Source organism: Monodon monoceros, unplaced genomic scaffold (genome assembly GCF_005190385.1).
Source record: "Monodon monoceros isolate NGI ecotype Baffin Bay Population unplaced genomic scaffold, NGI_Narwhal_1 Super_Scaffold_6, whole genome shotgun sequence".
NCBI classification, from domain to species: domain Eukaryota; kingdom Metazoa; phylum Chordata; class Mammalia; order Artiodactyla; family Monodontidae; genus Monodon; species Monodon monoceros.
In genome coordinates, this window is record NW_021703783.1 from 55,881,852 (window position 1) to 55,908,499 (window position 26,648).

Here is a 26,648-nt window from a genome sequence, read left to right on the forward strand (position 1 = left end):
TTTTGGGATTTTGGTCCTCCATCCATCCCATCTTCTTTTCAGTCTAATGGGGAGGTTCGTTTTAGCTTCACTGCTTCTAGTTTCAGATTTCTGCTATTCCCACTCAGAGGGTAAAAATGAATTTCTTTTCGAATAAACCCCCCTAGAATTGTCTTAATGTGAGCATGACATCCACTTCCTGTTGGATTTGCCGTCTCTTGGTTGGACTACTGCTCTATCTCCAGCCCTGTTTCAGGCAGAGCCAACATAACATGCAGTTCTGAATATACCACTTCCCTTCTAAATATCTCTCATAATCTACCCCCTTTAACTTAGCTTCGATTTATATCTTCTATTTAACTCTTTTTAAATTACTTTACCTGTCCTCGCCTTTCTCCAATCAGGTGGAACTAGAGCCTTACTCTTAAGCAAAGCTAAACCTCCTTACTTGAGTGGTAAATTCAAGCTTTCCCCTCCCCGCAGTCCTCTGAATCAACAACTTACATCTTACCAAATTCAGTGGTTAATTCTCTCCATCTGTCTCATGTTCTCTCTTAGGAGCATTCGAGTCAGTTGATTAATTCCTCGTTCTTGAAACACTTCTTTTTCTTGCCTTCCTTTTCAGTACACTTCCCTGGTTTTCTTTCTCCTTCACTGTCTGCTTCTTTTCAGTCTCCTTTAATGGCTTCTCATCTTCTTTTCTTCTAAATATTGAAGCACTCCAAGGCTCTGTCCTTGCCTTCCTTTTTTATATAGACTCTTCCTCTGGGTAACCTCACCCATTGCCTTGACCTCAAATACCATGTCTATGAAGAAGATTGCCACGTTTATCTCCTGAGACTTGAACACTTCCTTAAGCTCTAGACTTCTATACTTAATTTGCTATTTGACATCTCTACCTAGACATTGCATACTTATCTCAAACTTAACAAGTCCAAAATAGAACTTTTTATTTACTACTTCCGCTAATTTAATTTAAAACTTTCTCATTTTTTAATACATATTTAAGACTCTAATTTTTCCTATAAATACTACTATAGCTAAATTCATAAATGTTAAGTAATGATTCATTATTTTCTCTTCTAAATATTTTCTAGGATCCTTTATGAATTATTTTTGATCCATGAATTGTATAGAAGTTTATTTCAAATATTTCAAGTTTATGAGTCTTTTGGAATTAAATTTTGTTATTCATTTCTAATTTTATTGCATTTTAGTTAGAGAAGGTGGTCTGGATAAAGGCATCCAATCATTATTTTGTGTTGAGATTTGCCTTGTGGCCTAGTGCATGGTAAATTTTTTTTTTTTGCGGTACGCGGGCCTCTCACTGTTGTGGCCTCTCCCGTTGCAGAGCACAGGCTCCGGACGCGCAGGCTCAGCGGCCATGGCTCACGGGCCCAGCCGCTCCGCGGCATGTGGGATCCTCCCGGACTGGGGCACGAACCCATGTTCCCTGCATCGGCAGGCAGACTCCCAACCACTGCGCCACCAGGGAAGCCCCCGGTAAATTTTTATAAATATTTGTTGTTTGCTTAAAGCAAGAGAGAAAGACTCCATGGTGCAGATTGCAGGAGAGTACCTGTAAAGCACATGATTCTGCGAGGAGCCCCAGAAATAGCAAAAGTCTGAAGCTCATTTTATGTTAATTTCTTGGCTTTGGTCTTCTGGATACCACATACTACACAAGCCTGTTGTTTTGATTTCTCAGAAGAACCTTTTTGGTTGTTCACCTGCTTAGAGCTCAGTAGGAGTCAAGTTCCATCACTATCTCCCTGCGCTGGTGGGTGCATTTTTTCTAGACTACCCTTGAACTGAGCTTACAATGCCTGGAGTGCCCTCGGTTTACAAGAGTATCTCAGTAATCTCCACAACACACAGGCCAGATGCATTCTTTTCTCCTTGCTTGCGTGTCAGATCCTAAACTGGTTTAGTATGATTTTAAATTGATTTTTTAAAATATATTTTATTGGGCTTCCCTGGGGGCGCAGTGGTTGAGAGTCTGCCTGCCGTTTCAGGGGACACGGGTTCGTGCCCCGGTCCGGGAAAATCCCACATGCCGCGGAGCGGCTGGGCCCGTGAGCCATGGCCGCTGAGCCTGCGCGTCCTGAGCCTGTGCTCCACAACGGGAGAGGCCACAACAGTGAGAGGCCCGCGTACCACACACACACACACACACACACACACACACACACACACAAAATATATATATATATATATATATATATATATATATATATATATAATTAAACAAGTTTTGACAAATATAATTGTATATGTTTAAAGTGTACAATGAGGTTATTTGATATACATATATATCCATTGTGGAAACATTACCAAGATCAAGATAATTAACACACTAATCTTACATAGTTAACTTTTTTGTGTGTGTAATGAGAATGCTTAAGATTTACTCTCAGAAAATTTCAAGTATGTAATACTGTATTGTTAACTATAGTCATCATGCTGTACATTAGATCCTCAGAACTTAATCTTCTTAAAACTGAAAATTTGTACCCTTTGATCTCTATCACCCCATTTTCTCCTCCCCCTAGCTACTGGCAATCACAATTCTAGTCTCTGTTTCTCTGAAATTGGCCTTATTTATTTTAGATTCTACACAGAATTGATACCATACAGTAAATTTGTCTTTCTTTATTTGGCTTATTTCACTTAGCATAATGCTCTTCAGGTTCATCTATGTTGTCGCAAATGGCAGGACTTTCTTTTATGGATATATGTATGTATATATATATACATATGTATATATACACAATGGAATATTATTATATATATATAACAGATATATGCTTCATTTCCTTTATCCATTCATCCTTTATAGGACACTTAGATTGTTTCTATATCTTGGCTATTGTGAATAACACTGAAATGAACATGAGGGTGGTGCAGATATCTCCTTGAGTTGCTGATTTCAAGTCTTTCCAGATATATACCCAGGAGTGGGTTTGCTAGATAATATTGTAGTTGAATTTTAAATTTTTTGAGGAAGCACCTTACTGTTTTCCATAATGGCTATACCAAATAACATTTCCACCCACAGTGTTTATAAGGATTTCCTTTTCTTCACATCCTTGCCAACATTTGTTATCTCTTGTTTTTTTGAAAATAGCCGTACTGACAGGTGTGAGATGATGATATCTCATTATTGATTTTGACTGGCATTTCCCTGATGATCAGTGATGCTGACTCATCTGGGACTTTGTTAATACATTTCCACACCTTCTTGTACACCAAAATTTTACTTATTCTTCAAAACTCATGTCAAATGCTACCTCCACTCTGAAGCTGTGAAATTACTCCTTACTTCATGCTACTAAAGCACTGATTCTTTTTTTTTTTTAGGACTCTTTTTAACTGCGGTAAAAAACAATAACATAAAGTTACTTTCTTTATTTTAACTGTACATTACAGTAAAGCATATGCACATTGTTGTACAAAGATCTCTAGAATTTTTTATCTTGCATGATTGAATTTCTATACCCACTGAACAACATCTCCCCATTTCCCCCTCCCCGCAATCCCTGGAAACCACCATTCCTGTTTCTATGAGTTCGATTACTTTAGATACTTCATACAAGTAGAAACATGGAGTGTTTTTCTTTATGTGATTGGCTTATTTCACTTAGCTTATTGTCCTCAAAGTTCATTCATCTTGTAGCATATGACAGGATTTCCTTCTTTTATAAGGGTAATATACATTGTGGATCACATCTTCTTTATCCATTCATTCTTTGGTGGACATTTAGGTTGCTTCCACATCTTGGCTATTGTGAATAATGCTGCAGTGAACACGGGTGTGCAAATATCTCTTTGAGATTCTGTTTTATCTTCTTTTAGATAAATACCCAAGAGTGGGATTGCTGGATCATATGCTTGTTCCATTTTTAATTTTTGAGGAGCCTCCATGCTGTTTTTTTCCATAGTGGTTATATCATTTTACAGTCCTACCAAGTGTATAAGGGTTTTTATACGGTCTAATTTCTCCACATCCTCACCAACATTTATTATTTTCTTTTTTTTTTTGAAATAGTGTTAATCCTAATGGGTGTGAGGTGATATCTCATGGTGCCAAAGCACAGATTATTGTTTAATTCTATCTTGCACTTTAGTTAGTTGTTTACATGTTTTTTGCTTCCCTAACCATAGAGTAAGCACTGCCTGCTAACATTAACCTCATAGTGCCTTGTTGTAGATGCTCAATGCATACTTACTAACTTAATTCCTGTTGGCAAGTAAATATTATACATCTTATTAATTATACCTCTGCTAGCATATGTAGAAAGGGTTTATCTTTTTAACACAAGCCATATCCTTTATTTTTTAAAGTAGAGGAACATGGACTATGTTTCAATATTATTCCTTTTCCCATGGAATTTGATTGACTTGTTGGAGCTATTCTATTACTATTCCAAAATAAAGATTTTTAAAAGAAATAAACATAATTATATCATAATAATAAAGTAATAGCTTTAAGATAATATTATATGCTATAAATTCATGTGTAAATGCTTCCTTATGTGTAATGTGTATATCTATATATAGCAATGTATTTGGGAGAAAGTATTTTGCATATGAAAAATTGGACCTACTAACTGATGGCAACTCATAGTAAGTGAATAACCTTCTTGAAAGCAACTGGAACTACATGATTTATTGAACACAATGGGATGAAAAGAAGACTTTTTACCTTTTCTCTTTTAGTGTTGTACTCTAAGGTCCTCAACATTTTCTATTACAGCTTGCTAAAGTGTGTCAATAAATCTTTACATATTACTTGCAATGTTATTTTATCTTCCTCTTGGACATCTGCTCATACTTCATCCTTTTGAGAATTTTTAAAAGGCTGTTTCCTCCCTAAGATTGCCTGCTACAGCTGATGACTGAAAAAGATATGTACAAAATAGAAAATAGAAGGACAGCATGGCTGTTACATATGGTCCAGTCATATTAGCTTAGATCAAAAGTGCTTATTCTGTTTTTTACCCCTTATGTCACCTGGTCCGTGGAATCTGACTTTAGGAAAACAAAGCACAAGTGCAGTGAGATAGTTAAAAGGTCATAGTTAAATTTATTAGGGCTTGAATGGAACCACATCTAGAGGGACAAGCTCAAGTACCAAGTGTTGGTATTTGTGGCAGAAATACACAAAGATTTGTACATTGCGAGACAAAATTCCATAACAGAAAGGAGAGCCACTTTAACCTATGGTTAAAATTCAATATTTATAAAAGTGATTACAAAAATAAAACCCCAACAGAAAAGGTCTTGATAAATTTTAAGCTATTCCAGCACAATGTTTGTGTTCCCCTTTTTTAGTAGAATAGGTTGGTAGCTGTGTGCAACACGATTGAAGGGGCTGGTGTATATCGCATCACTCTTGCTCTTCTCTGTTCCTGCATGTCCAGCCAGCTAGGCTGTCACCCCGGGCCTTCCGTTCTCCACAAGCAGTGAGGTCACATTAACATAAATATCTGCAGCTTGCTGCTCGGTGGTGCTCACCTGCACAACTGTGGGGTCACAACTCTTTCCTGCTCCCGTTGAAAATCTCCCCTGTTGATTTCTAGGCATCTCTGGGAAAGTTCTCAGGAGATCTGAAGAGCAAGATCATTAATCTGCTTGTGTCTCTTTGCCGTCTCCTGCCCGTGAGTCACCCAGGGAAGCATCTCACCACTGTCACTTGCTGGTGCTGTGCTGAATGTCTCAGTCCCTTCTGTTGCCCTTTCCCCAGCTGTTCCACATTTTATCACTTGGGCTCCGCTCAGCCTGTATAAATCACAGTCTCAAGGAGTTCTTCCTCAACACAGCCCCCTCCAGCTCCACCTTCAACCTTCAGCTATTCTCCAGTCTCCACCTTCTAAATCCTACCCCTGCCCTTTACACCCACACACACCCACACCCACACACACACACACACACACACACACACCCACCCACACACACACACACACACACACACACACACACAGTCCTCATGTCCTTCATGCAGTTCTGGCACTCAAAGGCCAAACCTCTCCAGCCAAAAAACAAGAGTCTTTCCTCATTTCAACTTAAGCAAGTGGGTTGGGAGGAGAAGAAAGAGGACATGCCCTGTATAATTGCAGTCATTTGTTCTGGTTCCGCCATGCATATCCAACCTGATATTCATGATATTAGAGAAAGGGGAAATCAGAGTGAAAGAGGTTAAATAGGGAAGGGGGGGTATAAAATAAGAAAATGAGAAGCGAAGAGCTCAGCCATTGCAGTTTCTTGGAAGGCGAAAGGAAATGAAAGGGGCGCACAGCAGTGGTGGGGAGAACAGAGGCTGGGTTTCACGTGCAGCTCTACCACTTACGTGACTTGGGGCAAGTCACCAAAATCCTCTGCACCTAATGTTTCTCATCTTCAAACTGAGAATAATCATAGTATCTACCTCACAGGATTATGTTGAGGATTGAATTAGTTAATATATGCAAAGTACTTGTTAAGTGTTATGTTAAGTATTGACCATTATTAATTATTATTTGCCATTGAGACTGTAAATGAATTCTAGATTCTATATCTTTGTCTCAATCAGGAGTTAAATTAACCTATACGTATCTGTTCTGAGGCCACAGTCCATGTCTCTCAGAAATACTTGTGTTCAGCAGGCCATTAAAACAACCCATTCTGCCCAGGATCTGAATCCCCAATCCAGCTCACCAGGGCTGCTCTCATGGCTTCTCTGAATTATCTGAGCTCCTGGGCTCCTGCCTTTCTACTTCTCCAAGCCTGCTACCTCTGTCTCCCTTGGCCTTTCCAAATCAGCCTCCTTGTCTATTTCTCATCATGGGTAACTTCTAGACCTCTTCTGCTTAGCTGGACTTATAGTCTTAGCCTCTCTGAGTCAGTCGTCTCCTGTTGTCAGTGGTACCCTGCCATGACAGGGTCGGATATTTGGAGACTAGAAACAGATGGATTATGATGAATATGATATATTGTGCCCTTGCTCATCTTGGTAACAGGTGGCTGCTCAGCCAGCTGGGGTCTTTTTGAGAACATCCTCCCAGGCCTTCTTCTGACCACATGCACTCCAGTCCAGATGGTGACATGGTTCCCTAGAGTCCTGAATCAACTTAACGGGAGATGGCAGAGCTATACTGATTTTGCCTAGGGTCTAATACAAGCACTGGATTTTCAAAATTTTACTTTCTAATTCAGGAAAAAGGAACAAGCCTTATGTGAAAGTCATGTTCACAACGTGGTTTCAAATTCTCTCACAGGAAACCTAAATTTATGTGATTAAATTAGCAGTCATAAATGCCAAGGCAAGAAAGCAAATTAATTTGTTTTTACTATTGGAAAAGAGTAAAGATGACTTTGGATAATCTAATGTATGAGGTCATTCACTTTGTCTCTCTGATTTCCCTTTGTAAACATTCCTGCTACATTAAGATGGTGGCAAACATATTTGTTATGTTAAGATATATTGAGTACAGGTTCACCTCGGTCAGAGATGTTGCCAAGTGTGTCACCTAAGGTTAAAACTCCTTTGCACTGTATTCTGGAACTAACCTACTTTCCAACAAATTGTGGCTTATAAGAAAGTACATGTTTGCTTAAAGTTCTCTCTGCTTATCCAGTGCTTTCTGATGCATTTATGCAAGTGTTGATTAAACCCTTCATGTTGCTTGAATGCTTATGATCACTGAATTGTTGGTTAAGGAAATCAAGGAAAAGTGTTCCAAGTCCAAGGCATAGACATTTTTGTGGTTTAAGAATAAAAATAATATGACATCATTTAAGACTGGCTAAGAAATTTATAATAACCACAAAGGAATTAGCTTCTGGACTTTTCCCAGCTAATTAAAATATTTTAACTACTTAAAATCTTGATCTTAATATTTAGATATGAACTTCGGAATATCTAGAACCACAAAGATTCTAAGTTCTAGAAGATAAATTTAAATTACATATATATATATTTTTTTTCTGATAGAGTAGCATACCTATTTTATGGATGTGTATGTACCATTAATCTATGATACTAAAAGCTTCAGTAACGTTCTTCTGAGTAACATGGCTCCTAACTGAAACATGACAGAATTCTGATGGGGGCCTCCATCATTTCCTTGTTCATCATCAGTGTTAGATGTGCCTCCTATTTTCCATTTCTAACCCTGGAGATTAAGTTTGGTGAAGAGAGGAAAAAAAAAGTGAGGAAAGGGGGGAAAACCAATGAAGGACAGAAAAATCAGGGCAGCAGCAATAATATTGCCCAAATAATCCTCAATATTTTGGAGGGTCACGTTTTTAAAAAGGTAAAATCATGATTTTCCTACAAATATAAAATGAACATGTGTCAAAGATTTTATTTAACTCATTAACATTAATGAGGGAACCAGTAAGATGTTACAACTGGTTAAAAAAAGAGTTTAACTTACAGAGATTTACATTCTCTGTTGGACAAAATCTCTTTCCCTTTGTGTGAAGAGGATTCATTCACATTGACTGTGGGCAAGACACATTTTCATTATGATCAGTTTTCTAAACAGGCTAGTCAAAGATAACCAAAAGCGGAGATAACCCTAATAATTGAGCTAGGCCCAACACCAATTTCTTTCTTTTTTTAAAAATTATTTTGAAGTCATTAACAATTTTTCTTGATATTTGTATACATAATACCTATTATGAACTGAATTGTGTCCCCCCCAAATTAATATGTTGAAGCCTTAACCCCCAAAGTGACTGTATTTTGAGATAAGGCCTTTAAAAAGGCAGTTCAGGTTAAATGAGGTCATAAGGGTAGGGCCCTAATCCAATATGACCAGTATCCTTATAAGAAGAGGAAGAGACATAGGTTTTCTTGCACACAAAGGAAAGGCCAAGTGAGGACACAGTAAGAAGGTGGCCATCTACAAGCCAAGGAAAGAGGCCTCAGGTGAAACTAAACTTTCCAATACCTTGATCTTGGACTTCAAGCTTCCAGAGCTGTGAGAAAATACATTTCTGTTGTTTAAGCCATCCAGTCTGGTATTTTGTTATGGCACTCCTAGAAAACTAATACAATACCTAAATCCCACTATAATATAAGTAGAGCAAAAAATTTCAAAGGGAGTGCTGCTTTATTCCCAAATTAATGAAACTGTGAAAACTTAGAAGCTGACTGACCAGATAATTGATACTGATGCATTGGTGCCACCTCCCTGCCAGCACATTTGTCCCCTCCCACTTAAAGGAATACTGTGGAAACAGGAACCCTCCCTCTCCTTACTTCTTCCAGAGACAGCTTTGCCTGCCAGTCCAGCACCCTCCTCTCTTATTCTCCATTTCACCCTCCTCACCTCCCAACTCTTCTTCTCTCTAAAAACTTAGCCTTTCCCCAGGGTCTAAGCAGAGGATAGGCACCAAGGTATATAGGTTATATGTCACTAAACTGAATTGTCTTGGATTTTGTTTTAATTTGGTTTCTGTTTGAAAAAAGAAAGAAAGCAAATGGAATCTTGCTGGCTGCTATTCACTATTCACTGTGAACCTTGAAGGTCCATCTCAGAAACAGATCTGAGAGCAGCCCAACCCCTGGACAACTTCCGATCATAACTGTCCTGAAGATATTATCAACACAATCTGAAACTCTCATTGATATTCTTCAAGACTTGTTCTTTTGGTACCTGCCTGAAGGCATCAGCATCCTTGGGCCTTTGCCTCTAGGCTCTTTTTTTTTTTTTTTTCTTCTCTTCAACTCCTTCCTTTTAAACCAAGAATTTTGAAATCTTCTAAGGGGATGTTTCTGAGCTCATAATGCTTTTTGCCCTAAAAGTTTACACTGATAGAAATTTCAGTAACACTTAAAAAAACCCATCATAATGGGAATAGCAGGGTAAGCAAATCAGTGGGCCCTAGACAACAGTTAACTGGTGAAAATTATAAAAAACAGTCATTTAAAGTCTCTGTGAATTATCCTGAGGGTATAGAGCAAATGAAGAAGCATGCATTTAAGAACATCTTCTAAATCTTGGTAAGAACAGCTTCAGTCTGTGGTATTTCAACCACAATCTGCTCCATCACCACCCCCGTGTTATGAAAATCCACTTGGTGTGCTCTAATCTGGGCAGGTGTGGTCAAGGAGATGGGAGCTCCCAGTCTGGGGGTACAGTTTTGTCCCTGGAGGGGCAGGCTGCCAGCATTTCTCACCTCTCCTTCCCCACCAGCCCCAGCTCTATTTCAGACAGGCAACTGCTGAGAGGACCAGGTTGCCCTTACCCCATCCAGCCCCCATTCATAGGGTAGAAAATCTGTCCCAGGTGTGACAGGCCTTGAATACTGGGGCCTTAATCACCCCCTCCCCAGCAATCTCATATAGTAGAAGTTCCACACCAGGAGTGGTGAACTGAGAAGACCAGAGGCTGTCACCATAAAACTGAATTTATTGAAATTCCTGAGAGCCAGTGGAAAGAATTACATATAAGTTGAAGAAAACAATTGATTTTGTCATGATATAACCCACGTTATATGGACCACCTAACTAGGAACTGAGGCAGAAAAGAAAAAACTTTATATAACTAATACTGTTTAGATCTTCTTTACTTCTATATGCATATTTACTATGCTAAAATTGCAAAATCGAGGGCAAATTGAAACATGAATGAAAACAATAACAGCTTTTATAATCCTTGGTCACTCATATCTATAACCAGACATTTATATTTTTAAATAATTTAAAACTTTATACACTGCAGTCAGTGCAGATGGAGAATACATGAACAACCTTGATAATTTTAATACAGTTTATGGGAAAGTGCCTGAGAAATCATGAAGGGTTAATGCACTTAATAATCTCAGATATTTTGGAGAGGACATGCTGGTCTCCTGATCTCTGCCCGAGCTCTCTTTAGAGAGCACTGCCTTCTGAATGCTGAAACACAACACTTCCTGTAGTGTAAAGTAAAACCATTCGTTCTCTTTGACCCTATTCCAGGATAATTTAACTAGAAATTAGTAACTGTCAACCGGAGATATTTTGCTGGCACTAAGGCAAAATGATGCGTGATTCCTCCTTTGGTTGTGCACCACATTTACGTCGGAAGAGTTAGTTACTGGCTGGAGTGGGGAAAAGGATTTTTTTTTTTTTGCGGTACGCGGGCCTCTCACGGTTGCGGCCTCTCCTGTTGTGGAGCACAGGCTCCGGACGCGCAGGCTCAGCGGTCATGGCTCACGGGCCTAGCCGCTCCGCAGCATGTGGGATCTTCCCGGACCGGGGCACGAACCCGTGTCCCCTGCATCGGCAGGCGGACTCTCAACCACTGTGCCACCAGGGAAGCCCGGAAAAGAATTTTAATTTTCAAAACAATTATTGTTTTTTCTGAGGTCATGAATTTGGTTTTCTAGATGTTTTTGATGTTTTAAAGTGCTGCCTCACTTAATAGCAGAGGTTTTGGTTTTGGTGACTTTGTGATAAAGGGTTCAATGTTTTACATTGAACTGGGTTTTAACAAAACATTTTAAACAAAATTATCCCATGACTACAATATAAAGCAATAAAAACAAACAAACAAACAAGTCAATGACATGTGTTTACCAATGCTGAATGTACTGGCATTTTCTTGAAGAAAAGAAAAATAGACACTGTAAGATAAAGTTTCAATTGTGATTGAAATCATGTAACTATACTTTTTCTCATCTCAGATAATTTATCTTCATCCTACCCCTGGCAAAAGAAGCAAGTTATTTTTTTCTTTCTTCATACATATTCTCCTGTGCTATTCATCCACAGCGGCAATAGTCCTGAATCTCTGAAAGCTTTGGAGACATCTCAGGGAACAAGAGTTTTTAAGTCTTTTGACTTTTTCATCCCACCAAATTCTCATTCATTGAGTGCCTTCTTTGTGTTAGGTGCTTCCGGGATGTGACCTCACTGATCTCCTAACACTTTGAGGTGCTATTTTAATCTTTATAGGAGAAAAATAAGGCTCACAGAGGTCTGGTAACTGCCTAAGGTCACAGAGCCAGTAATGGGAATCACATGGGTTAGAGCCAGCTCTGGTTCCTAAAGTCACTGCACACTTTCTGCCATGATATTCAACAATTGTTTGCCCATCTTCAACGCTTTTACCAAATTGTTATGACACTAGTGTAGTCTGATATCGCTCAGCTAGATTCTCAGGGCCCATGAAGATTTAGATAATTTGGGCTCATGAGGCAGGTTTATTTTGTGTCTTCATCAAGAGTTTAAAAGGACAGGTGGAAATGTACCCGTGGCCCAGCAGTGCCCTGGAATTCATTTGGATGGTGGCAGTGACACCTGAATTCCTTGGGGGCCTCAGAAATGATTGGAGACTGACAATCTGGAAACTAAGTGGCAAACTTTGAACACCGAAGAGGATTGTGGTTGTGCTTATATTTCACTTCTGAATCTTCCACTCCAATTGCACTTTAGCCAGAAGGAGAAATTTGGATGGGCTACTGATTTAGGTGGAAAAAAGTTTGGGCATTGCCACAAGATGTAGCTGGGTTTGCGTTTCATCTCTGCTGTTATTACTAAATGAAATCAGGCAAGTTAGCCAATATGAGTCTCTTTCTTCATTTGTAAAATGTGAATAGCAAAACTTGTTTCTCTGAATTATCATGGAGAACTATAGGCTACACAAAGACTAGATAGTTGGCACTCAAATATCAGTAGGCTTCATACTTCCCAGAAATCCAGTGAATAAGGACAGTCAAGGAAAGACTGCTTGGGTAGATTTTGTACTTGATTCTATGAGACTCTAGTCTGGCAGCCAGGGACTCATGGCTAGCTACTAAGGCATGCCAGCTCTGTCGTGTTTTATAACTTACCAAGCGTTTTCAACCCATTACTTCATTTGATTCTTATAAAATCCTTGTGGTAGGGGCATGATTGGCACTTTATATGTCCACTGTTTAAACCCCATTTAATACAGATGAGGGGACTGATGCTCAGAAAGGTCACACAGCTTAGTTAAAGTCACAGAATTGTCAGGTAGAAAAGCCAGGAGAAAGGCCACATCTTCTGTCTTCATTAGGGGGTCTCTCCTGAGAGGTAGGGACATGATAGTGCTATAAGCATTCAGATCAACTTGAACCCACAATTCCTACTTCTCTCATTCCCTTGTGAAATATGTGCTTTAAATATAAAAAACATACCTTTTAATGGACAATGCAGAATATATTTTCATGATATTTTTGTAAGCTTGACAATTTATGCTGATTGATTTGTTGTATCACCAAAACAAATGTCATTTCTATATTTTCAGTTACCACTTGCATTTCCTCTAAGGTTTTATACCAGTCTAGTCATCTAATGAATTAAATCTGTATTTATTTCACTTCAGAAAGGTGAGAGAATTTCCTATTATAAATAATTTAACTGAAAAAATTTACATAAATTGAATTTTGGCATTTTTTTAAAATGGTATTGGCCATGTAAAATAAACAGCAACCTAACTTGATGGGGTTTTTTTTGCACTTTTTCATTGAAAAGATTTTAAGGTAATGTTAGTTTTTTTTTTTTTTTAAGTAAGATTGCATTAAGGGAATTATTCAGATGAGCAATTATAGTTTTCTGATTTCATTACATGTACCATAAATGATTTCTTTTGGCATGTCTGTTGGTGTGCTTTGTTACCTTAAGAAAACAAAATAGGAAGAGGATAATATTTACTGATAAAAAACATTGAAAAAAAAGCACTCAAATGAAGGTGTAGGGAAGGTAGTCATATACACAGTATCTCTACCATTTCCCACTCAGGAAATCAGACCTGGTAATGAACTTTGATTATTCCATTCAATTTCAGCCTGTAGCCGTAATGAATCAAATTACTTTATAACCTCATTAATGCTAAATAGCTCTCTTTCTAGCCTTTGGTTTCCTAAATAACTATCCATCCACGTCTTGGTTAAGGACTTTCCCTAGTGCCTTTAGTAATTAATGGATGGTAGCATTCTTCAACAGATTCTTAAAAAGCCAGAGATCATTTACTGTATTTGGAAAAAGCCAGTGGATGTCTGACAGGACATGAAAATTCCTTACATCTGTCAGTCTCTTATTTGGTCACCAACATACAGCATGTCAGTTAGATGGTCTCTGTAGGAGAAAATAAGCATTGTTAATCTCTGTAAAAGCCAGAAATTGCTGCTCCATCAGTCCAACTTAACAGCTGATTTTTATGCTGGAAGAAAAGTGCATATACATTTAAAGTAGCAAGATCTCTGCAGATTCAACAGTATGCTAAGTGAAAGAGAGATGCTTTTGTTGCACAATATAATGAATCAGATACATGAGAAGCATAAAAAAAATTTTAAAACATAAGCCTAAGTGTCGGATTGCAGAACAACTCAACTTTTTTTTTACTATTTTTGATGGGAAACTGTTAGAACCAAATATTGGACTTATCTTGCAGAAACCCAGAGTCAAATATATTCATTACTCATTTGTCTGCATATTATTAAAGTAAACTTAAAATGAGTTTTAATTTCCTTTGTCTACAACAAAGAATGTGCATATGATTATGAACCATGATATAGCTCAGTTCATGATTTAGCAGTGGCCAAAAGAGTAGTCTACTACATCAGTAGCCCTGAATTTTACTTTCATTCATAGGTCAATAATGAAATTATATTATATATCTATTCAAATAAAGATACCAATGTAAGCTATAGGCAATATAGGTTTAGGAAAAAATGTGCAGTTAGTTTCTATATCATCATTATTTTATGTCAGTGAGTTTTTTTTTTAACATCTTTAAGTATAATTGCTTTACAACGTTGTGTTAGTTTCTGCTGTATAACAAAGTGAATCAGCTATACATATATCCCCATATCTCCTCTCTCTTGCATCTCTCTCCCAGCCTCCCTATCCCACACCTCTAGGTGGTCACAGAGCACAGAGATGATCTCCCTGTACGATGCAGCTGCTTCCCACTAGCTCTCTGTTTTACATTTGGTAGTGTATATATGTCCATGCCACTCTCTCACTTCGTCCCAGCTTACCCTTCCCCCTCCCCGTGTCCTCAAGTCCATTCTCTATGTCTGCGTCTTTATTCCTGTCCTGCCCCTAGGTTCTTCAGAACCCTTTTTTTTTCTGGATTCCATATATATGTGTTAGCATACAGTATTTGTTTTTCTCTTTCTGACTTACTTTACTCTCTATGACAGACTCTAGGTCCATCCACCTCACTACAAATAACTCAGTTTTGTTTCTTTTTATGGCTGAGTACTATTCCATTGTATATATGTGCCACATCTTCTTTATCCATTCATCTGTCGATGGACACTTAGGCTGCTTCCATGTCCTGACTATTGTAAATAGAGCTGCAATGAACATTGTGGTGCATGTCTCTTTTGGAGTTATGGCTTTCTCAGGGTATATGCCCAGTAGTGGGGATTGCTGGGTCGTATGGTAGTTCTATTTTTAGTTTTTTAAGGAACCTTCATACTGTTCTCCATAGTGGCTGTATCAATTTACATTCCCACCAACAGTGCGAGAGGGTTCCCTTTTCTCCACACCCTCTCCAGCATTTATCGTTTGTAGATTTTTTGATGATGGACATTCTATGTCAGTGAGATTTTAAAAGCAAGTAATGAAAAATTTTATCAGTGTGGTTTCTGGATCAGGTATACGTTTGGTCAAACAAGTCTGATTAACATACAGCTTTTATAGCTGCATATAATTATCAGCTTTCAACTAAACGAGTTAGGAGTGCTATCACTTTTTTTTTTTTTTTGCGGTACACGGGCCTCTCACTGTTGTGGCCTCTTCCGTTGCGGAGCACAGGCTCCAGATGCGCAGGCTCAGTGGCCATGGCTCACGGGCCTAGCCGCTCCGCGACATGTGGGATCTTCCCGGACCGGGGCACGAACCTGTGTCCCCTGCATCGGCAGGCGGACTCTCAACCACTGCGCCACCAGGGAAGCCCAGGAGTGCTATCACTTTGATACTCTTCTTCTAGAATAAAATACCAAATACAATGTCATTTCTCAGACTGCAGATTCTTCCCCTTTCTTACATTTTCATAATGCCATTTTTTTGTCACTCTCCAATTTGAATAATTCCCTGTGTTAGTTTCCTAGAGCTGCCGTAACAAATTACCACTAACTGGGGGGTTCAAGATAACAGGGATTTATTCTCTCACAGTTTTGGGAGCCAGAAATATGAAATCAATGTGTCGGCAGGATTTGTTCCTTCCAGAGACTCTAAGGGAGAATCCGTGGCATGCCTGGCTCCCAGCTTCTGGTAGCTGCTGGCAGTCCTTTGTGTTTCTTATGGCTGTGCATAGCTCAAATCTCTGGTTCTGCCTTCATATGGCCTTTCCATCTGTGTCTCTGTGTCTCAAATCTCCTTCTGCCTTTTTCTTATAAGGACTTCCACTGTTGGGTCTAGGATGGCCTCATTTCGAGCCCCTTAATGTAATTATATCTGCAAAGACTCTTTTTCTAAATAAGGCCACAGTCACAGGTACCATGGGCCAGGACTTGAGCATATCTTTCTGAGAACCAGTATTCAACACACTACAATCCCTAATGCTCTAGTTTCATGAACTGGTTCAAGTCTAGCCTAAGTTTTATCAGCAGAGAAGTAAGAGAATCAATCACAATGAAATTAATTCTTCATAAAGTCAAATGAATTAAATATAGATAATGGCCTTTTGTTCTGAGATTACTCCTTAATTTCTTCTTGTTAAAATGTGATGATAATAATAGATGGCAGTTGTTTAAAAAAATGTTTTGAGGGGCGGGTCACATTTTGGTAAAAACTGTACTAATGTAATAAAGCTCCTAAACTGATTCTTCATGTTTAAGGAAGGATCTCACCTGGCTCAGCCTGGATTATGTTCCTTGCCCACACTTGAATCAATCGCTAGGACTGTGAGTGAGGTACTATGATTGACCCACCTTGGGTCACATGACCAGCACTGAGGCTCACATGATTGCCTAGCAGGAGGTGTAGACAAAAATAAAACATATCGTTAGTCCTCTGCTATTGGGACACTGAGCATTGCTAAAGGGCATCACAAAACCACTTTGGTTTTGTGCACTACAAATTCATGGGATTCAGTCCCAGGTCTTCACTGATAGTCTGTGGTTCTTTTGCCCATTTTCGTATTGATTTTGTACATTCATTCACTGGGGACCTGCTGAGATGTTGTGCTTGATGCTGAGGATATAGCAGTAAATAGTTTGTAGGCCCTTCCCACAAATAACTTGTGGGCAAGAATGATTTTAAACATTTAATTAAAATATAACTACACTTACTGGGGTATGAGAAAAGTACCATTTGCAGAGATGAAGAAATAACTAACCAAGCTTGGAATAGGTTAAGATTTACAAAGGAAAGGATAACTGTGGAGTGGGCCTTCTAGGCATAGATAATAAATGAGATGTAAAAAGGCATGGGCGTTTGAAAGGGCACCACATGTTTGCCCTTTAGGATGGTTTAGAAAAAGGGTGTGTGGTGGGGAAAGTGCCAAATGAGGCTAGAGGCTACGGAGTGGAAGCCTAATATGACTTGGATTGCATCTTTTAGCAAGCCTCTTAAATGTCTCCGCAGCCTCCAGATTCCCCGTTTTCAGTCCTGAAAGTTGTTATCAAGTTATTCTTAAGTTTGCTTTGCTCATTTTCCTGCTGAAAAGCTAACATAGGCATTCACGGCCTAAAACATATAGTCTAACTTTGTCGCTGTGTTTTAGGGTTAGTACAGGTGAAGCTCTTGAGACAATGCTTGGCACATGACAAGGGTCCATTTCACGTTAATTACTCTTGTGCTTGTTGTTAGCCTGGCATTCCTGCACTCTCCAGGCTATTCCAGTTTTTTCTATCATTTCCCACTCTGTCCAAACCAGGCTACTCACTGTTCCCCAAGTATACTCATTTCTCTCCACCTTTGTTGATCTTCTGTATTATCTTCATGGGTTGGAATCTTAGCCATACTTCAGACTCCCACTCAAAGGTCACCCCATTTCCGTTAGTCAGAAGTTATTTCTCCTTTCTGCTCATAGTGTTTTGCTTGAACTTCTTTGATGACATTTAACATGGAGTCTTCTACTGTAGTTTTTTACGCACATGGCTGTTCTACATCAGCTTGGCTCTAACTGGTTCATTTTTATTTATCTGCTTTCTCTTCTGCCAAAGGATGTTACTGGATATTTTTGATGGGGTCTTTTTGTTGCCTTTTCTTATTGTGAAAGACGGTAATAGATAGGATTGTCTCTAAGAGAGTCATAAAGAAATCTAACAACTTTAATTTTTTAATTTAAAAATGTATAATTATTGATTAATTTTTTCCCCTGAAATCTTTAACTAATGCACCAAGACAAGAAAATGAAATGAGGAGCAAGGAACATTGGAAAGGAGGCAGCAAAATTATAATTGTTTGTAGGAGATATGATTATCTAATTGGAAATATCAATCCAGTTTATTTGGGAGAATGAACTGAAAAACTGTTGGGATTATTTAGAAACTTTAGTGAGGTAGTCATGAATAGACAATACTTTTACAATATGGTTGTTAGAAATATGTATGTATATGTGTTTGGGGAGAGGACAACAAAATCTAATAGTACTAGCAACAGAAATAGAAAATGCTTGAGAATAATTCCAAGAAATGTTTAGGACTATGAGAATAAACAAACCCAAGAATTACTGAATAGCGTGGAAGAAAACTTAAATAAGTGGAAAAATATATCAAGTTCCTTGGGACTTCTTAATATTGTGAAACAAGCTAATCTACCAATTTAAGACAAGCTCAATTAAAATTTCAGTGGTTTTGTTATTTATTTATCATTAGACCTTGAAAATGGTTCTAAAATTCACCTAGCAGACTAGAGACTTTTGAAAAAGGCCATTCAGGGTGGGAATAGTCCTACTCACTATTAAAATATATTACACAGCTATATTTAAAATAGCATAGAAAAGGTGCAGGGGTAGGGGCACAGATTAATAATTTAGAGGAAAAAGTCCAGAAATAGACCCAAGGAAATGAAAGCATTTAATATTGTAACCATGGCTTTTATAGTGAACAAAGAAAAGTTGAAATATTTCATAAATGGCATTAGGACGACTGGCTAACTTTGGAAAAAAATGATTTTATAGCACCAGAACACCATATGTTCAGGTATCTTCTAAATATCAGTGGCTTAAAACAGTGACAACTATTTTATTATCTCTCAGAGTTTATGTGGGTCAGAAATTTGGGAAGGACACAGATGAGTGGGTCTGGCTCAGGTTCTCTCAGGCAGTTGCAGTCAAACGGTGGTGCTTGGATCTGGAATAGCTGGGTATCAAAGCAACTGGGCTCTTTCCGAGCATCTCCAGTCTCAGGGCCTCTTGATATGATTTCTCCTTATGAGCTAGTCTGGGCTTCTTCACAGCATGGAAACCTCGGGGGCTAAGATTGCTTACTTTTTTTTTAAACTGGAGTTTAGTTGACGTACAATATTATGGAAGTTATAGCTGTACAATATAGTGATTTACAATTTTTAAAGGTTATACTCCATTTATAGTTATTATAAAATATTGGCTATAGTCCCCATGTTGTACAATATATCCTTGCAACTTATTTTATACCTAATAGTTTGTACCTCTTAATCCCCTACCCCTGTATTGCCTCTCTCCCTTTCCCTCTCCCCACTGGTAACCACCAGTTTGTTCTCTATATCAGTGAGTCTGCTTCTTTTTTGTTATATTCACTAATTTGTTGTACTTTTTAGGTTCCACATATAAGTAATATTATACAGTATTTGTCTTTCTCTGTATGACTTATTTCACTTAGCATAATGCTCTCCAGGTCCACCCATGATGCTGCAAATGGCAAAATTTTTATTCTTTTTCATGGCTGAGTAATATTCCATTTATATATATATATATATATATATATATATATATATATATATATATAAAATCACATCTTCTTTATCCATTCATCTGTTGATGGACACTTAGATTGCTTCCATAAAGATTGCTTACTTTTTTGGCATAAAGAATTATTTATTGACATTAAAATTTTACACATCAGTATATTATAAGGGTCTTTCACACTGTGGAGATTAAACTGACATTTAGTGATTATAGAATTTTATACTGCTATAGTGATGGGTGACATAGATTTTTGCATGCTCTGGGAGCATACTTTAACCTTAAGGGTCTACATGTAATGTTCACCCCTGCCCCCCCCGCTGTACAGACCATGCTGACATGGAAGTCAGTGAGTGGAGATTTTTGTTTTAATATCTCTGATTTATTATGATTAGTAATTGGTTACATTGGATTCCTTAAAAATATTTAGGATTGTGCTTTAGGTTAAAAAGATAAACGTTTTATTGAATATGAAAATATGTAGTATATCAGTCTAAGAACAAAATATTACCCCAATAATTATTTTTTTAAAAATGAATGTTTCTTTTAATTGTGGGAAAGGGAAAAAAGTGTTTGGAAGGTTCTAGGTGTGAAGGCATTTTTATTTTCAGTTTCCCAGAGCTGTAAAAGTTATTAGATTATGTTCAGACTGCTAACACATTGGCTGAAGTCTTAAGAGCAAGTATTACAGCAAGCAGCACAGAAGTCGAATTCCTTTAGTGACTGAGCTGTAGAAGTCACGTAGTATCTCTTCTGCCACATTCTATTGGTTAACACTGAAAGACAAGCCAGTCCAGGTTTAAGGGTAGGGGCCATCGACCCAGTTTCCTGATGGGAAGATAGTCAATGTCATTGTAAGTAGAGCATGTGGGATGGGAGATATTGTTCCAGCCATCTTTGGAAAATACAGTTTGCCACATTCTGTAACTTGTTGCTGATTGAAACCTCATAGAATAATCTGGGGGAAAGTTTCCCCATCTCTCTGCTCTGAGAGCCAGCATCATAGATCCATGTTTTTCAAACTTTAGCATGTGTCAGAATCACCTGGAGGGCTTCTTAAAACACAGATTTCTGGATCCCACCCCAGAGTTTCTGATTCATTATGTTCTAGGGGTAGGAGAGTGAGAATGTGATGCTGATGCCACCAGCCTGAGGACCACTTTTGGAGAACCATTATTCTAGATGATAGCATTTGTTCTTTGCTTACTACTGTCCCTTAGATGAATACTATGGGTCATGTTAAAGCAACTTTTTTCCATGTATTGAATTACTCTTCAGAATTATTCTAGACCCCATCTGCATTCATGGTTGGCCTGATTAGAGGGCTGACAAAATTAAGAGGAATTTTCAGTCTTTGTGAGTCTTAGTGGGCTAGTCTGCATCCCTCCCCTCTGGAGTGACAAAGATTCTTGAGTTTTTGGTGGAAGGGAATATCACAGAAGATAATTGTTGTTTTCCGACCACTTTAAAAAATTTTTGCCTCAGGTGCCAATGATGAAACTTCTTCACCCAGGGGGCTGCTGATAGCCTAAGACAAGTTCTATTCACATAGGTATGGATGACATCCTTGTAGTGTCCTGCGTGACAAAGGTTTCTTTATTGCCAAACACTCTTTATCAAGTCAGCATAGTGACCTGAGAAACAAATTAGAAGAGGCAGTCTGGGATCTCATCAAATCGAAATATTCTTATAATCTCCTTTCATGGCTTAAAAATTTCAAGTATGATTAATCCATGTGGGGGAACCCGAGTTTAGCTGTAAAATCAGAAAATGAGGACAGATTGTACAATATAGTCTCCTGAATTTGGTGTTGATTTCTTGGAGGCTCAGCATTCAGAGGACATCTGGAGATATATTTTCTCTAGTTTTGCAACCCAAGGTTAACAACTCTGAATTTTGTAGAAACCAGGATTCTCTGACAGTAAAACTTATGCACAGTTGACTTAAACACTCAAACCAAATAAATCAGGCACAGAGGGGAGTCTTTTCCCATGACTGTTCAAGGACAACTCTGATACTTGTCTGTATTAATCTAGGATTATATTCCTGTCTAGTTGGACTAGATAAAAAGTTGTTCACCTTTTTTTTAAAAGGATGAATAATTTCTAACCTCAAGTTATAGTGCTATTAGCTTAATAGAAATGTATCTCCTACCTATTTGCCTATCTATTATCTATCTATCTATCTATCTATATGTATCTATCTATATATCTATCTGTCTACCTGCCTTAGTATATTCAGCAAAATGAACTCAGTAAGATATAGATATAAAATATCTTAATTTTCTCCTATAATTGACTTTAAACATATTCAGTTGAATTGCCCTTTTTCACCCCGTATCTACAATTGGACAGATCGCATTGTTTTCTAGTCTCTTCTAGGTATACAAAGTTCAGTTTAATGATTCTATCTTTCACTCAATTCAAAGCACTACCTATTCTCTAATTTGCCCTTGACCAGGGAGTGATCCTTGCTAGGGAAGGGGGAGGAGCCTATCTTCTTCCTTCCCCTCTTTTCTGGGCTACTGTGTATCCTTTGGGGTGTTCAGGTCTGGCAAGAAGAATGGGAAAAGGGGAAGTTAAGCAGCACTGCTATGGTCCTCCCTTGATGGCTTCTGTATAACAAGTACTCAAATCCTGGCTTCCCTATAGGATGTGTGTGTTTGTTCTTCAAGGGCTACATGGGAGAGTCTTCACTGCATCATCCTGACATGGGACATGGACTCCTGCGAGACCTCTTCCATGTCCCATCAGCCTTGGACCCCAGTGGTACAGCCTAGAGCCTCTCACTGCTGGGGCTCCCTTGTCTGTCAGGCAGCCGCTTTAGTTATCTTCTGTGGTGTTCCCTCCCACTGGAAACTCAAGCATCCTCAAATCCTTGCCGCTTCCAGTGGTAGGGGTGCAGGCTAGTGTACTGACCCTGCTCCCTCATTTCGCTTTATTTCATTCTAATTCCTTTGCCCCCGTCCACCTAGGCATGGGTGCAGATCACCTCATGTGCTATGTAAGTAGATATCCCATTGGGAATTGTGATACTAGTCTATCTTCTTTGCAAGCATTTCCCATCCCTACAAGTGGCTTTTACCTCTATCATTCTCAAAGGTCCCTTTTCATAACAAATACTTTGTATTTCCCTCTTTTTCTTTTATTATGAAATGAAATTCAGAGATAATAAAATATCATAAAGGAACATATTTTAATTAAAAAAAGAACAATTTAAAAAGAGCAATGTGATACTTTAACTATAAATAAAGGAAAAAGAAAAAGGAATGTAATTTATAATAAAATAACGTGGAATACATATTAATATGTAAGTGCTCAAGCACGATTATACTAGAAAACATAATGAAGTAGTCAGATGCTTGCAGCTACTTATGGTGAATACTTGGATTAAAGATAAAAAAGTCAGAAGCCATTCTGTATACAGGCAGGAAAATTAAAGGGCAGAGAAGCAAGGGAACCCTAATTAAAACTAGTGAAATGTTAAGTAATGATAACCTGACTTATATGTAAATGATAAGAGAAAAAGGGAAGAGCCTTTGACAACGTACGATAAGAATGCCATGGCAAATTACAAACTGTCAAATGGAGAAAATGAATTAGCGAGGAGCTAGTCTTAGTTGTAAGTGTAATGTAAAAATAATTTCTTGCATATGACGTAGGTTGGGTCAGTGATGAAATAACAAAGAAAACATATTTCCTATCTTGAAATGCTACCACATGTCCAAGCATGTGTTCGGTAGTTGAATGTCTGGTAAGACATGTTAAAAGTATGGAGGTGTGAAGCAAATCTTCATTGCATGGGACTCTCCCATGCTTTGAGGATGTCTGGCACACCTGGCTTTTTCCCACCAAATGCCTGAAGTGTCCCACAAACATAGCAAGAACAACCAAAAAACAAAAACCTCTCAAAAATTTCAGAATGCTCCCTTGTGGGAAACGTGTCTTAAAATCGTTTTTTGTTTTTTTTAAAAATTAAGGCAGATTATCTCTTTGATGTACCCCAGTAGGAACTGCTTTTGTTGAATTAAGCTTTAGTATGGTGCCACTGGTGTACCCTGAAACTTGACACTGCATTTTCAACAAATGTAGTATTGAGGATGCTATTCATATTACAGAGGGTCTTCTATGCAGGAAATAAGATGTATTTCTTTGTGACTCAATACTGGGATACTTCAGCTTCTCTTGAGTACTATTCACTTTGAGTCATGTACTACTCATGTTTTCTTCTTTGTGTTGGGCAAATGAAAGCTTAGAGTCAAATTTTTGATCTGTGTTCACAAGCTGATGGGATGGCATAGAATGCCTTGTATGTACTAATTTCGTTCTTAATTTTTAACTTATTCTCTACTGTCTTTCCTCTCTTACTTTTATCGCTTCATGAATGTATCTTTTTTAAAAATAAATTTATTTGTTTATTTTCAGCTGCGTTGGGTCTTCATTGCTGCACACGGGCTTTCTCTAGTTGTGGCGAGCGGGGGCTACTCTTTGTTGTGGTGCACGGGCTTCTCGTTGTGGTGGCTTCTCTTGTTGTGGAGCACGGGCTCTAGGCGTGTGGGCATCAGTAGGTGTGGCATGCGGGCTCAGTAGTTGTGGCTCGTGGGCTGTAGAGCACAGGCTCAGTAGTTGTGGTACACGGGCTTAGTTGCTCCACGGCATGTGGGATCTTCCTGGACCAGGCCTCGAACCCATGTCCCCTGCATTGGCAGGCGGATTCTTAACTACTGTGCCACCAGGGAAGCCCCCTGTATCTGTTTTTAAAATAAACATTTTTCCCCCTTGGGACAAAATAACTCAAAATTACCAGTTTTAAGATTGCGGACTGAACACATACTATAATCTCCCCATCCTTGCACCAAATCCCTTCATAACTATGAGGATAAGATAAGAAAGGCAGCTTTGGTGGACCGGAAGCTGTGAGGATGGAAACCATTAAAAAGCTTGGGACCTTTGCAGGTGATGTCTACCCGAGAAAGGACCATAGAATGCAGAGCCCAGGGATAATGGGTGTGGTGCTGTGGGGAGGCCAGCTGGTCAGACTGATTTTTCAATATTACCTAATATTCCACAGCAGTTGCTATATGTCACCAACTGGACTTCGGTGAATGCAAAATATTATTTTTGCTTGGAATTTGGTGTCAGAACATCAAGACCACCTGGTTCCCCAGTGAAAGGTTGTTGGGAGGGATTACTTTTTTTGTGTAGTATTAAGTTCTGTGTCCTTAGGAAAGAGTGTATTTGTCTGTAGATTTTCATCACACTGGTGGTTTCCCTAGATTGCTGTCATGAGTTGCTCAAAGATAGCAATCAATAAGCTTTACTACAGTAACAACAAAACTGACTGATAGGATGGAATGTCATACTAATGAAGATTTTGCAGCATATGTATCTTATAAGCCATCTTAAAATATTAAGGTGGGTCATAAACAATATTAATGGCGTGATTATTAGTCATATCTCTCCGCTAATGCAACTACATATAATGGTTACGTTTTACTCATCTTCATTCTTTTAAAAAATCCTGTTAGCTCCCTCAGCATTTCAGCATTTAATTCTAATGTTTATTCTATTTTGTTTATTAATGCTAGGTATAAGTAATTTTAGGTTTTCTTTGATATAATTTCCACTGAATTTAAGTCAACTTTCCTATTCCTATTGGTAATTCTGTGTAAGAAATTCTGCAAAGAAATACACCTCTTCCTAGTGAATAATAATGTAACAGCAGGCTGTGTGTCATATAGCAAAATGATGCAATTGACCAACTGTATCAGGAAATGTTCTCTGAAATCTGAATTACTCTGCTGGCTGTAGCTAGGGAGGAAGTCTTGTTGTAAAAAGAAATTTCTCTCTGTGAAGTCTGTTGGCTCAGGGAAGGACTGAATGTGCGACCTTAGCCTCCCCGCCCAGAATAAGCATCACACCCTCTAACCAAGTGAATTGCTTATATAACATTTATTGCTAGTACATACAATAATCTATTCTTCATTAAAAGCCTGATGCCAACAGCTTTCTGCATAGTGTTAATTTGGCTCCAACTGTCTTGGGAGGTAGGGAGAAAAAACCTGTGGAAGATAGAAGACAGCCAGGAAACAGGAATGCATAATAGGATGAAGTGTAAGTTAGCTTTAAACACAGGCACAGAAATTCATTCAAAAGCTTTTTGTCTTGGTTTAGAAAAAACAGCTGTATTCGTTTCCTTATGTAAAAGGTGAGTTATTAAACATTTAATGTAGTAATATATGAAAATTTAAGTGTATTGTGTCTTTTTTTTTTTTTTTTTTTGCCGTACGCGGGCCTCACACTGTTGTGGCCTCTCCCGTTGCGGAGCAGAGGCTCTGGACGCGCAGGCTCACGGGCCCGGCCACTTTGCGGCATGTGGAATCTTCCCAGTCCGGGGCACGAACCCGCGTCCCCTGCATCGACAGGCGGACTCTCAACCACTGCGCCACCAGGGAAGCCCTGGGTCTTTTTTTTATAACATCTTTATTGGAGTATAATTGCTTCACAATTGTGTGTTAGTTTGTGCTGTATAAAAAAGTGAATCACCTACACATATACATATATCCCCATATCTCGTCCCTCTTGCGTCTCCCTCCCACCCTCCCTATCCCACCCCTCTAGCTGGTCACAAAGCACTGAGCTGATCTCCCTGTGCTATGCGGCTGCTTCCCACTAGCTATCTGTTTTACATTTGGTAGTGTATATATGTCTATGCCACTTTCTCACTTCATCCCAGCTGACCCTTCCCCCTCCGCGTGTCCTCAAGTCCACTCTCTACGTCTGTGTCTTTATTCCTGTCCTGTCCTGAGGTTCTTCAGAATCATTTTTTTTT